This window comes from Macrobrachium rosenbergii, chromosome 50 (assembly GCF_040412425.1).
Source record: "Macrobrachium rosenbergii isolate ZJJX-2024 chromosome 50, ASM4041242v1, whole genome shotgun sequence".
Lineage (NCBI taxonomy): Eukaryota > Metazoa > Arthropoda > Malacostraca > Decapoda > Palaemonidae > Macrobrachium > Macrobrachium rosenbergii.
The window spans coordinates 2,131,953-2,145,385 of NC_089790.1; positions in this window are offsets into that span (position 1 = coordinate 2,131,953).

Below are 13,433 nucleotides of genomic sequence, written 5' to 3' on the forward strand. Positions count from 1 at the left end.
CTGTGGTGAGGCTCTTCTATGGGGTTTTTCATGACTTGGCAGGAGCACTGCCTCTCTCAGGGGGAAAGCAGCTCCAGAGAAGGGGTTTCTTTCTTGAGGACCCTTAGCTCTCTTTCCTTGAGGAGGGGCTAGAAACTTCTCAAGGAATCAATCCCTTGCCTAGGAAGCCTTGGTCCCAAACCGCGTCCCCCCCCCCCCCAAGTGGTGAGGGCCTCCTCCAAGAATGCTTCCCAGCTTATCAGGAGCCCTGCTTCTGGACTGAGAATACATCCCTAGTGGAGGGACTCCCTTCTGGATACCTCTCCTTAGAAGACTTAGCAACCACCCTCACGGCAAGGCCTTCCCCCCATTCCCGGCCTGGTAGGAACCTTGCCGCCCTCCTGGGAATGCAGGGAAGGCATCCCCAGGGTGGGGTGAAGACCCTCCTTGATGGATGCTTCCAGGCCTGGCAGGAGTCCTGCCTTCCTGGTGGAAAACTGCCTCAAGAACGGTCTTCTTGTCGGAGTTCCTTGGTTCCCTCGGTAATATGTTAGATGTTGTAACTGATTTGTTTTCATGATATGCTGCATGAATGATGCTGGAGTCCTACTTCCAGATATGAAGTCCACGAAGAGTCAGTATGACGGAATCTGCAGCAGCCACTTGGGAGCCTCCAGTGTTCAGAATAAGTTCTGGAGTTCTGACAACTTGCATAATGTTATGTTAGTTATTCTAAGGCCATGGCTCGGCTTCAAAGGGTTTTATTTCTCAGATGGAAAAATCTCGCAGAAGTATGAAGAAAATTGACAGTTCCAGATTCAATTAAGGACTCCTGTAAGTATCTTACGGTTTCGAATCGAATTTCTGCCAAACATTCTGTGACAGTCTCCGAAAGTCTCAGCTGGGAACCGAAGAGTGTCTGCCTGCTTGTGATAATAAAAGAGCGGGGATTTGAAAAACTCCGGAAAGAAAACCTACCTCGTTTTATAATCCAAAGAAATGCAGCAGAAAACGTTGTTACGAAGCAGGCAGAGAGGAATAATTGAACCATACGACAGCACTTGGTCACATAGAATGGTTGTTAGGTAATCATGCCATCTCTCTCTCTCTCTCTCTCTCTCTCTCTCTCTCTCTTCGCTACTGAAAGAGAAAGTGGAACATGCAATTATAGCACCACCCCCTAAATAAATAAAATAATCAGATAACAAAAAACTAAAGCTGATATTATGCGTAAATTCTTGCCGATAATAACTGCACAATTAGAAAAACATGCTATTGCCCCATAGCTATTATTATTATTATTATTATTATTATTATTATTATTATTATTATTATTATTATTATTATTATTATTATTATTATTATTATTATTATTATTATTATTATTATTATTATTATTATTATTATTATTATTATTATTATTATTCCTGTGTGTAAACAGAATAACTTGCCTGAGGTTTCAGGCAATGCTGCATAAATTAATTTTATTGGGTATTCTTCACTTATACTGGTCATCTGGAATCAGGTTGTCAAATCTCTCAAGTCAAGTTTAGAAAAAATAATTTTTAAATAATATTTTTAAATACAGATTCTCGGTTATAAACATTTTTTTATTTTGGTAAATTCAAGAGATGTAGTTTTTTTCAATTTAAGTACGTATTTTTCCCTAGAGAGAGAGAGAGAGAGAGAGAGAGAGAGAGAGAGAGAGAGAGAGAGAGAGAGAGAGTCATTACTACAATCAGATGTTTTTAGTTATGGCTTCCTACTTCAACTGCATTTGCAGCTGACAAATGCATTTTTTATTATTGTAATTTCTTTTGCATTATCTTTCAGTAAAATAAACTTTCCTTGAGCAGCCATATTCTGTGGTGCATGGAATCGTGGATATACCAGTATATGCTTTTTGGGCACAGTCTCTCTCTCTCTCTCTCTCTCTCTCTCTCTCTCTCTCTCTCTCTCTCTCTCTCTCTCTCTCTCTGTGTGTTCGTGTGTGGAATCGTGCAACAAGGATACTTGCTCTGAGCAAGGTACTACAAATTTACATAAGAGTTCCAAGGACAAGAGCCATATCTCTTTAAACTTATTTGTTCCAGGGACAATCATCACCCATCACTCTTCCCAAGCCACCTCTGAAAGACGTCATATGGAGAGAACTGTTTTTGACGCTGAATTAAACGATAAATTCGCAACTGTAGCGACTGAGTCTAATGCAGTGAGAGTTAGCCTCTCGAGGAGAAAAGGGGTTCAGAACCTGTTTTGAGGATGAGGAGCAGAGAGCGAACGGTTTTTTTTTTTTTTTTTTTTCTGGCCGAGTGAGGGAACAAGATACAGAATTTAGGAAACTGTTAACTAGGCCAGTTTTTTTTTTTTTTAGGCCTTGTTTGAATTCGTCCCCTAGAACTTTTCAGTTGCTTGCTAAGAGGATTCTCACGGAAATCTCGTACGGTTCGGATGCGTTCTGGGAAGTTGTTTAATGTTAATTTACCAAAATTGCTCTTTTTATCTATCTGCATATTCATATAACGGCTTACGCAGGTTGTTAAATTATTTAATTTTGTTGAGTTTGTTTTAATAATGAAGAGTAAACTAGGAAAAACCGATCATTTTATAGAAAAAATTTGAGTTAAAATCCTCAAACAACTTAAAGAATGAAACGAAAAGTAAAACTCTCTCTCTCTCTCACACACACACAGATAGATGGAGAGAGAGAGAGAGAGAGAGAGAGAGAGAGAGAGAGAACTCTGAAAAACTAGCCGGCCTTGATCTTGTGACATCTAGCAACTGCACCTGCACCTCCCGAGGCCTAAGGTAACGGTTGAAGTAGTTTGGTAAGATTATTTCACATCGCAGGGCAAAGGAGTCATGCACGATGATTTGAAAGATGAAGGGGGGGGGGTATCCCCTCCCCCTTTTCCTCCTACCCCTACCCCTAAACGCCTGTCGCTTTGCTAAAGTTTGGGAAAACAGACCGATCGCATTTTCAAAAGATGAGACTAAAGTGATAATCTTTGCGTAACTGAGGTTCAGAGGAACCTAAAGAACAGCAGATCAAATGATTTGGTATCTTTCGACTTATCTTTATTTATCTATTTATCAATTTCTTTGTTTTATTCGTTTGTCTATTTGTTTTCTTTTAATGCAGAAGTATTCATGCATAACAGTATACTAGGCCTATAGTTTTTCGATCTCCTATTTTTAAAAGTTTCTGCACGTCACGAAAGTTACAGGGCTTTACTAAGCTAATATCCCTTACGCATATTTGATATAGATAATGGTTCCGTAGGATCTCGTTTTACAGCTAACCTGAAATTCAACGAGTTATAGAACATGGAAATTCTGACGGCAGTTCCCTTAGGTGTTGACCGCTCAAACATGAGTCTAGACCCATTTTTGACACAATTACCACTGGCGTTCTACTCTGACTTAATGAATGGGGAAAAATCGGGCAAAAATTGTGGTTAAATATTGGCATTATTGCTGTCAGTGTCACTGGGAGCATATTAAGAAACAGTGCCTAGAATCCAGCAAGTTTTTCTCGTAAAAAGATTGAATAAAAAGTGCCCAGGACCATAAGAGACAGCGCCTTTACCGAGAGCCTACTAATCTTTTGCTCATGCGCAGAATATCCAATTTGTTTCATGACGTCAGCTGGTTCTTTTTAGTGGGTTAAACGGATCGTTGAAACCTTATTTGATAAATAATGGTAATTTGCGGAATTGTAATCAAATACAAGTATTTTTTCCCGATGGATTTTATTATCATTATAATTATATCATCATTATTGTTCTGTTTCACGGGGAAGATGTTTAAATTCGAAAATTTGACGGAGATTTCCATGAAAAAGTTTGCTGCATAAAAAAGATGTACATTATTCTTTTGTGATGGTAGAACGAGATTTTTGTTTGTGCATAACCACTTTCATTAAAATATGCTTGTGCCTGGAACGGCAAAATTTGTATCTTCTTTCAAATAAATCTTATGTTCAAGCACACATACACACAAACACACCCACATATATATGTGTGTGAGTGTGTGTGTGTGTGTGTGTGTGTGCAAACTTGAATAATGGATAAAAAATACAGTGTGTAAGATCTGAAGTCCCAATGTTAATTCAGCCTCGCGTCAAGGCAGGAGAGCGAGTGAAAACTTGTCCGGCTAACAATCAGGCAGAAGGTTCACGCAGGGCAAAAAGGTCTGCACCCTTCCTAATAGACTGCAACCTTCATAACAAGAGACAATCAAACAAGTTGATGCAAGAGAGAATAAGTTACTGTCCTGTTCTCTAACGCCTCTTCTATTCCTTTCTCACTTACTTGATTGTATAAATAAAAATAATCATTTATCATAGATATAGGACTATATGGTCAGAATTAGCTAAGTATTTAGTATTTCAGTCAAAGATCTAGGACTATATTAAGAAAACTAGCTATGTATTTCAGCCAAACATATAGGACTATATGGCAAGAACTAGCTAGGTATTTCAGTCAGAGATAAAGGGCTATATGGCAAGAACTAGTTAAGTATTTCAGTCAAGGATATATGACTATATGGCAAGAACCTGCTAAGTATTTCGGTCAAAGATAAAGGACTATATGGCAAGAACTAGCTAAGTATTTCAGTCAAAGATATATGACTACATGGCAAGAACTAGCTAAGTATTTCAGTCAAAGATATATGACTATATGGCAAGAACTAGCTAAGTATTTCAGTCAAAGATATACGACTGTATGGCAAGAACTAGCAAAGTATTTCAGTCAAAGATAAAGGACTACACGGCAAGAACTAGCTAAGTATATCAGTCAAAGATAAAGGACTATATGGCAAGAACCAGCTAAGTATTTCAGTCAAAGGTATACGGCTATATGGCAAGAACTAGCTAAGTATTTCGGTCAAAGAAATAGGACCATATTAAGAAAACTAGGCAAGAACTAGCTAAGTATTTCAGTCAAAGACAAAGGACTATATGGCAAGAACTAGCTAAGTATTTCAGTCAAGGATATACGACTATACGGCAAGAACTAGCTAAGTACTTCAGTCACTTTAAAAGTCAGCCAGAATTCTTCCACCATGATTCAGGAATACATTCTGCCTCAGGTTTCAACCTTTCACGAGTAAAATTACAATTATCCACTATTTCTTTCTTATTCTCCCTCTCCTTTCATCTTTTAACGTCACTTTTTACCAAATTATTTGTCTTTATTCTTTCTTTATTCTCACAAGATTTTTTTCTTTGAGATACTTGCTTAAGTACCTTCTCTTCACTTTTACTTAATCTTACTGCCTTACTTTATTTATATATATATATATATATATATATATATATATATATATATATATATATATATATATATATATATATATATATATATATATATATATATATATATATATATATATATATATATATATATATATATATAATATTATTTATATATATATATATGCAATATATATTAATTCTATAATAGCTTTATTATTTTTTCCCATTTTTATATTTCTCATTTATGTTATTGTTATCTAAATCTTCAATATTATTATTTTGTCATTATTTTTCATGGGGGACGGGGGGGGGGCACGTGCCCAGGTGCCCCACCTTCCTTGGATCCGCTAGTGCATAACTTCAGCTCGCTTTATTTAGCATCAATTTAAATGAAAAGCTACAGTTTATTTATTTTATTTCATTTGATGCAAACCAGACTAAAATATTCCCAAATAATAAGCACAGATAATCTTTGAAAATGGAATTTACTCTAAAATTACCCAGTAGAGCTTGAGGTAGCAGATACGAAAAACGAACAAAGAACAACTAAAAAGGAAATATTTAATATACTATGTTATAATACTGTATATGAGGGAACCTTCGACAAGTATTCAAATAAATCTTAAAAAATAACCATGCAGCCGCGTATAGTTACTGGCGTTTGCTGATTCAGGAAAAAGGGGCTAGGCCTAGCAACCTCACCCATACAGATTTGCTGAGATGCCGAAAGTCACTCCCTTCAGAACGACGGGGGACTTATGATGAAAATATATATATATACTGTATATATAATATATCTATATAAATGTATATATACACGTGTAAGGTCCAGCTTCATGGAAATACCAGTGAAATATACGAAGCAATTCGTCACCGTCTCTTACGCTCTAGCAAATATTTTATCCTTTCTAATAAGTACATAAATGAACCTTATACCCACTTTCTCCTTCAACCTCCAAAGTGACAATCTTATCATTAATGCTCTCCGAGAGGCCATACCCAAATTTATACGGTGACACTCAATATTGGCTGGTTTTATTTCCGCCATTTATATTCCGCTGCATTCCGTTCCTCCCGCCATTTACATAAAGAATCTTCGTTATTATTCTTATCTTGTATTTTTGCTGCGCTAGCCAAGCTTTTTTTTTCATTCGCTCCTACTGATGCCCACAATATTAAGGAATTCTGTAATACTACTTTAAGTTGACCCACGCCTTATGTATGCATATGTATGTATGTATGCATGTATTTAAGAGAGAGAGAGAGAGAGAGAGTATGTATGTTTGTTTTTTTCTTATCTAATGTGTAATGTTTTTGCTGAATATTAATATTTTATCTAATCTTTAATCTTTTATATGATATATATATATATATATATATATATATATATATATATATATATATATATATATATATATATATACATACACATGTGTGTTTGTGTGAACATGAATGTCCATTGTGTGTGTAATAATTTAATAATAATAATAATAATACGTTAGTAATAATAATAATAATAATAATAATAATAATAATAATAATAATAATAATAATAATAATAATAATAATAACCTGTTACATAAAACATTTTTCCATTTACCACCTCCCATAGTGTGACTGCTAGAAATTTTTTTTTTAAATGATGGAAAACACATTCAGGGTCTTCCACAAGTTCCTTTATTTTATCAGTAATCTCAACTTCATTTTACTCTTACCCAATCAGCCATTTTACTGACACCCCCCAAGCCATGCACAGGTGCACTGAAAGGATTGTCATGGGGACTAATCTCACCTTAAGTGTACACCTGCTTAATCAGAGACCCTGCTGTCTGAATGATTAGGCAATTTCATCCCAAGAGCTCTGGGTCACTGTAAACGACTTGTCTTAGAAACTATTCGTACTCATTATCCCATAAATATCAAGTCTTCTTATTGGAAGTTATTGTAATACTTTTAGATTAATATTTACACGCAACACGAGGTTGGTAGGTGATTATACATCACAGTTTGGAAGGACGGAGTGTGTTGCGTAATCGGAAATCTATGCGGTCCAGAATCAAGATACTGGAATCACCATTAAAAGTAAATGAATTCAGCACGGTAAACATACGGTAATATACTGTTTATGTCACAAGCTCTACAAAAAATAAAATACGAATGAACGGGAACTGACGAGTGAAATTATAGTTTTAATTAAGACCACGTTTCTGAAGATAATCTTAAATAACAGAAGATCCCAGAGAACAGCAACTGGGCGATACCCTTCTGAAAAGGTTTTAATTTAAGTGTCTTTTGTTCAGGATTGCCGAAATAAATCCTTCATTGGATTAATGAATAATTCACACAAGTTATTCCCTTTTTTCGGGATTTCGCCTTCGGTGAATGAAAGATAAAATGTGATGACTTAGAGGATACTGAAGTGGTAGCGATAAATGTAGAAAAATAGAAATTCATATACACAGTGGGTGGTCTCGTTAAAATGTTTATTGCATTTTTAAAATTCGACGTCTCAGGAGCAAAACTTCAAAATATTTACATTTTTACTGACTGGTGTTATATTATCTGGCGTCTCAGCTTCCATGGTCACAGACGCCGAAAAGAATTCTAGTTCCCATAAGTTAGACCGGAAGAAAATTATTAGTACTCTTAGTGAATAAAAGACAGATTATGACATTTCGTAAAAAGCCACTGAAATTGCACATTTTACTTTTATTTTTACGCTGTAAACGATGGCAGGGGAAGGGCTGCCTACTCAGTCGAACCTTTTATTGCAAGAACAGGGAATGGAGAGACTTCAATTGAAATCAATTCTCTCCTAAACTAGATAAATTGGATGTTTTTTGGGTAAATAGACAAGATTGGAAAGAGTTCCAAATTACAGATTACGCATGACGATTTTCCGAAGAAAATTGCCCAAGGATGAAGACACACATAAATAAAAGATTGAAGGTTACCACAATAAAAAAGTCTCCAGAACGACCTTGTTCGATCTCAACAACACTGCGATAATGATAGGGGGTCATATTCTACTCTTTCAATTATTCATAAGAACAAGTCAAGTTATGGTAATGATATGAATATTTTTCATGACACTCTAGTAAGTAATGACATGCATTTCATTGATCAGTATGAACTAATTACGGAATACAATAAAAAAATAAAACACAGCGGCCAGGTACGCATTTACAATCTAAAAGAGGACTTGCAACCAGTCACTAGTTCTAACAGTCCACGCCAGTCGAAGCGCATTAACTGTTCAGTTTCCGCCATGTAACTGTAATTCTTAACATGAGCTGTACGTAGGAACCTCCCACATATAAGCCTGATATTGAGCTCAGGTATTGGTAATGATCTCTCGGTGTTAAAAAGTCTAAAGGATGAAAATCTCCCCAACGCAACTATTGATTCTTCCATTTCTCTCTTCAACTTGCAAACCTGTTATTTTGATGACACGAGAATCCAAGCAAGATGGCATCCCAAACAACTGTCAGAAGAAGAAGAACATTGGTCACAGATAGTGTCCTATTCAGGATTCCCGAATTAGAATCTGATCTGCTGATCTACTGGAGCTGAATATATATGTATATAATCTAAGAAGTTTCTTAATTTCTTATTATAAATCACATTAAGTCTACCAATACATCACAACATACTTCGCATTACCAACCCAACATCTGCATACAAATTTATTTCACGATTCCTTGCGGAACCCTTGGTAACGGTCTGCAGAATCCTGGTTTGGAATCGCCTGTACAGAGCGAAGGAGAGAGAACCTGGAGCCCTGTGGTTCCGCGGAACCCAAGTTAGGAATCGATGGATCATTTTTATAAAGCAAAGTGGAATCAACTCGAACCAGTTAGACCTAGAGACATCGATCTATCATTTAGGAAGAAGAATGTACAAAAAAAAGCAGCTTAGGATTTGCGTAGGACTGGACATGGGGGTCTTATCCTTGACTCAGCAGTAACTCGAGGATCGAAGGAAACAAGGACTGGCGTTTATCATTCGGTTGCAGAATTGAGCCTCCTTCCGGAGAGTTGATTTTCCTCCGAAGGATAGCTGGATAAATGGAGTCTTTATGTTTAGGAGAGGTTCCTCGTGTGACTATGCATATCTTGGTGACTGATGGCAAGGTGAAATGTTGCCCATAATCATGTGGGGGCGAGTAAAAAGTGCCATTAACTTAATCAGCAAGGCTTCGGTAGGATAGAATGCCCTGGCTAAAAGTCTATCTACAAAAAGAAGAAGAAGAAGAAGAGGAGGAGGAGGAGGAGGAGGAGGAGGAGGAGGAGGAGGAGGAGGAGGAGGAGGAGGAGGAGTACTAAAAAAGAGGAGTCGACCACAACATACAAAACGTTGCTATAAATATCAATACAGAATTGACCAAATCTCTATTAATAAAACGGGATGTATATAATTCTTGATATATAAAAATGACAGCAAAATGCATAAATAGATAAATAAATAAACGAATGAATAAATAAATAAATAAATAAATAAATAAATAAATAAATAAATAAATAAATAAATAAGAAATGGGAACCGCACTGAAGTGTCTCCTCTAGCAAGGACATTCGAACCCAACCGTGCAGAACTTTTAAAAAAAGCCTATGACACAAGTCAGGATTTGGGAATTTTGTCACGTGGCCACCAACTGGCGTAAGACGAACAAATGTTGCTGCCAAGATGACACACTACTTGCCGTAAACAGAGTCGAGGATACCTTCAAACAACAAGTAAAATGGAACTGGAAAGAGAAAACGATCGGCTCTCACCATCTACCTTGTAAGGATGTCGAGTTCTGACATCTATCGTCTGTCCATATTTTCGCGAAGAGATGATCTTCCTGCTGAATGAGAATCGAGTATAACGACCTATCATACATCTGGTGTGTTTATTCGGCAATGCATTTGGCGATCACGGCCAAGAATCAAAAAACAAAGGTTGTTAAAATGAAGTACATCGCCTGATTAAGTTATAGCCAATGTTAACAGAAGGGACGACTCGCTTCTGATTCTATTCTGGAGCACAAGCTCTCCGTCAAGACACTTGTTTGTTATCAGCGTCTACAAGATAAAGTGAGCAACTTGATTCCAGCAGAAATTAAGGATATTTCACGACCATATCATCCTAGACAACACTGTAGCTATCATGGCTCCCACTGTAAATGCATCGTTGAACATAAGGGTGTGTCCCAAGTGTAACTTTTTGTGTCGAAGTATCACCTTTTTTTTTTTTATTTCCCTCCCCCCCCTACCTGGACCTAGTTAGCCTGACTAGTTATCCTTGGAACTCTCCGCTTTGTCCTGGCTTGAAAATTTTCCATTACTGTTGCAACAAGCGAGAAAAATAAGGAAATGTTACTGTTAGTTTAGGTAAATGAGCTGCTTCGATCGTGAGCAGAGTTATATGACAATGACATCGGATGTTTACTTTTTCTTCTTCGCAGTTTCTTCGGAAGGGATCTCTGGGCTCCGATTGAGGTTATCGTGTAATCGACGATTTGTTCTGCTTTTCGTGACTGTTTGTGAGTGTTGTTTTACCTGCATTTCTGTCGCAAACTTTCTCCATTCTGGTATTCTGGTTGCTGTTTTTGTGTCGTGTTCCGAGAAACTTCACCTCTTAAATACCTGATCCTCTGTCCGCGGTTAACAGTTAGAAATCTCGAGAGCGAGCTTTGGAGGGAAGGCATACGCGGCCTTTGTGAGGTAGGTGTCCTTCCCGTCACATATTTAAAACTGCTTGGAAAATAACTCGGTTGGGTACAAAGAGAACGGCCATTTCTTAGGATATTTTACGTGGCTCGTGGGATGAATGTTTCACGAAGCGCTGGCAATGCGCAGTTCGTACTTCTTCTTCTCCTTGGGACAAAGATGGTTTCTTTGCTTGATTTTGTGTATGACCAATAAAAAAAAGGGCTGGTTCTTGAATGGATTAGCTATCTTGAATGAAGAAGATGATAACGATTTTGTAGGCATCTTCCAAATAAGATTATATCACACGGACAAACCTTATATGTACACAGTACATGTATGTATATATATATATATATATATATATATATATATATATATATATATATATATATATATATATATATATATATATATATATTATATACACACACATTTGAGTACGAAGAGATCCATTATTGTTCCCATTAAGCTGTGAAGTTGAGCCTGTACAGTCTGTACATACTAGTCAGCAAGAAGAGAAGTGTAACACAGGATAGCGCAAGAAGCATATCTGAACATTATTACTTATTATATATATGACTTCAGGTGAATGTAGGAGGCCTGACGATAACGGGAAAAGTCAGCTGAGTATCAGAATCTACCGAACGCTCTTTAGACCTTGGTAAGAGCGCTGCAGATACCACGGGCTGGATATTAGTTTATGGAGGGCGAGCAAAACTCCTAAAGACAATACTGAGTTTCGATATAAAAGATATATGTGGGAAAGAACGCCGCGCTTGGTACACAACAGTAGACCTAAGACAATGTTTACAGGGTCTCCAAGGCTGATTGATTGAGCCTCTTGTTTTCCCTGAGCACTATAATTCCCACTTTTTAAAATAATCGGTCGATTCCTCTCGGATTCGGCTCCATTTATGTCTTCCTCCCTACAAGGGCAGCTCAGGGCATCAAATGCCTGTTTCCATCGGCCTCTAGAAGCCACGCATGCTTGCATGTAGTATAAGGTAGAAAGGGAGAAATGAGGACACTAGTACAGGTATCTGAAAGTCTCTGGGAGGGATTTGGTAGAACGAGGGAAGAGGTGACTCAAAGACCACATGACGCAAGTGAGGTGTTTTCGAAAGCGGGAAAAGCATTGATGCAGGAAAATGATGAAGGAACTGTATAGGAAGTAAAGTGAAGTTGGGGGTGGTAGAAACTTCTGAAGTGATCGGCCTAGCGCACGAGGGTGGCAAACCTAAAAGAACGACAATGATTTGATGCAAAGGTTTGTGGTAACTAAAAGAACGATGAGTGTGTTTTAAGACTCACGAAAATGAATTAGGGTGGACTTCGTTTGATTTTACAAATAGAGGAGAAGAGGTTATTTTTTTTTATTTGGTCTTTCGAAAACCAACCATTCTGGGGCAACTGAATTTTGCTGAATAAAAATCTCAGAATTTTAATCTGCATTGCACTGTAAGTGAGACAGTGAATTAACCAGTTGTAATAAGAAGCTAAACAGGGAGATAAACAGGTAAAATACAGGACAAGTAAATGATGAAATACAGAGTATTGTGGTAAAAGATGATTATCAGCCTACAAACAAAGGAAAGAAGAATATATGACTCTAGAAATAAGATTCTAAATACGTCAAACTGCCCTAGTCCCTGCTCTTATCGCCATCACAGTAACCTGAAGGAGAATAAAGGGAAACAGGAGGAAGAAATTGGACGTGACGCAAAACACGTTCAAAAATGGAACATCGGACCGAACATTTACAGCGCCATATTGGGGCCTAATAGCTTAAACAGGTGTACGACGCGTTTACATCAGAATAGAATGTAGGAAACAATTCAAGGATAATGGGTAAAGGCAATAGACCACCAAATAAGGAAACCTACTGGAAACGACATATAAAACGGAGGCTTAAAAGGGACATGAACGATAAGATTGCCAAAAGAAATTTTGAAGAAACTTAAAGAGACTGCTCAGCTGAGATTCACCAGTGGGAGGAATAGAAGACATATATGGAGGGATCACCTAGGCCTACAAGAAAAAGGCAGTGATAATGAAGTAGATTGTGAAGTATACTGGGAAGAAGAGGAAGAAATGGAATATACATTCGACTGCAGAGGTCTTCATTAGCTTAACAGGAAACCCTCAATAAAAATGGAACAAGAAATTGCGTTCAAACAGACATACACCTTTTTTCACCTAGTGCTAGAGATTGGGTCAAGTCTATTTTTGAAATCCCTGCTGCGTCATCAGTAGATGAATGTTGAAATAACGAAGGTTATAAGACAAATGAGACACGGTCTAGGGCGAGACGTATAAATTGTAGCTACGAAGGAGACAAGATTGAAAGACAAGGTCATCTTCTACCCGGCTACAGACTGCTTACACAAAACCCAGCAGGTTCTCCATATTAAAGAGAAGAGCTGTAACAACCGGTCCTTGAAGTGATCTGAAAAAAAAAAAACTCATACAAAAAACGGTCGACGGGCGAATGAACGTTG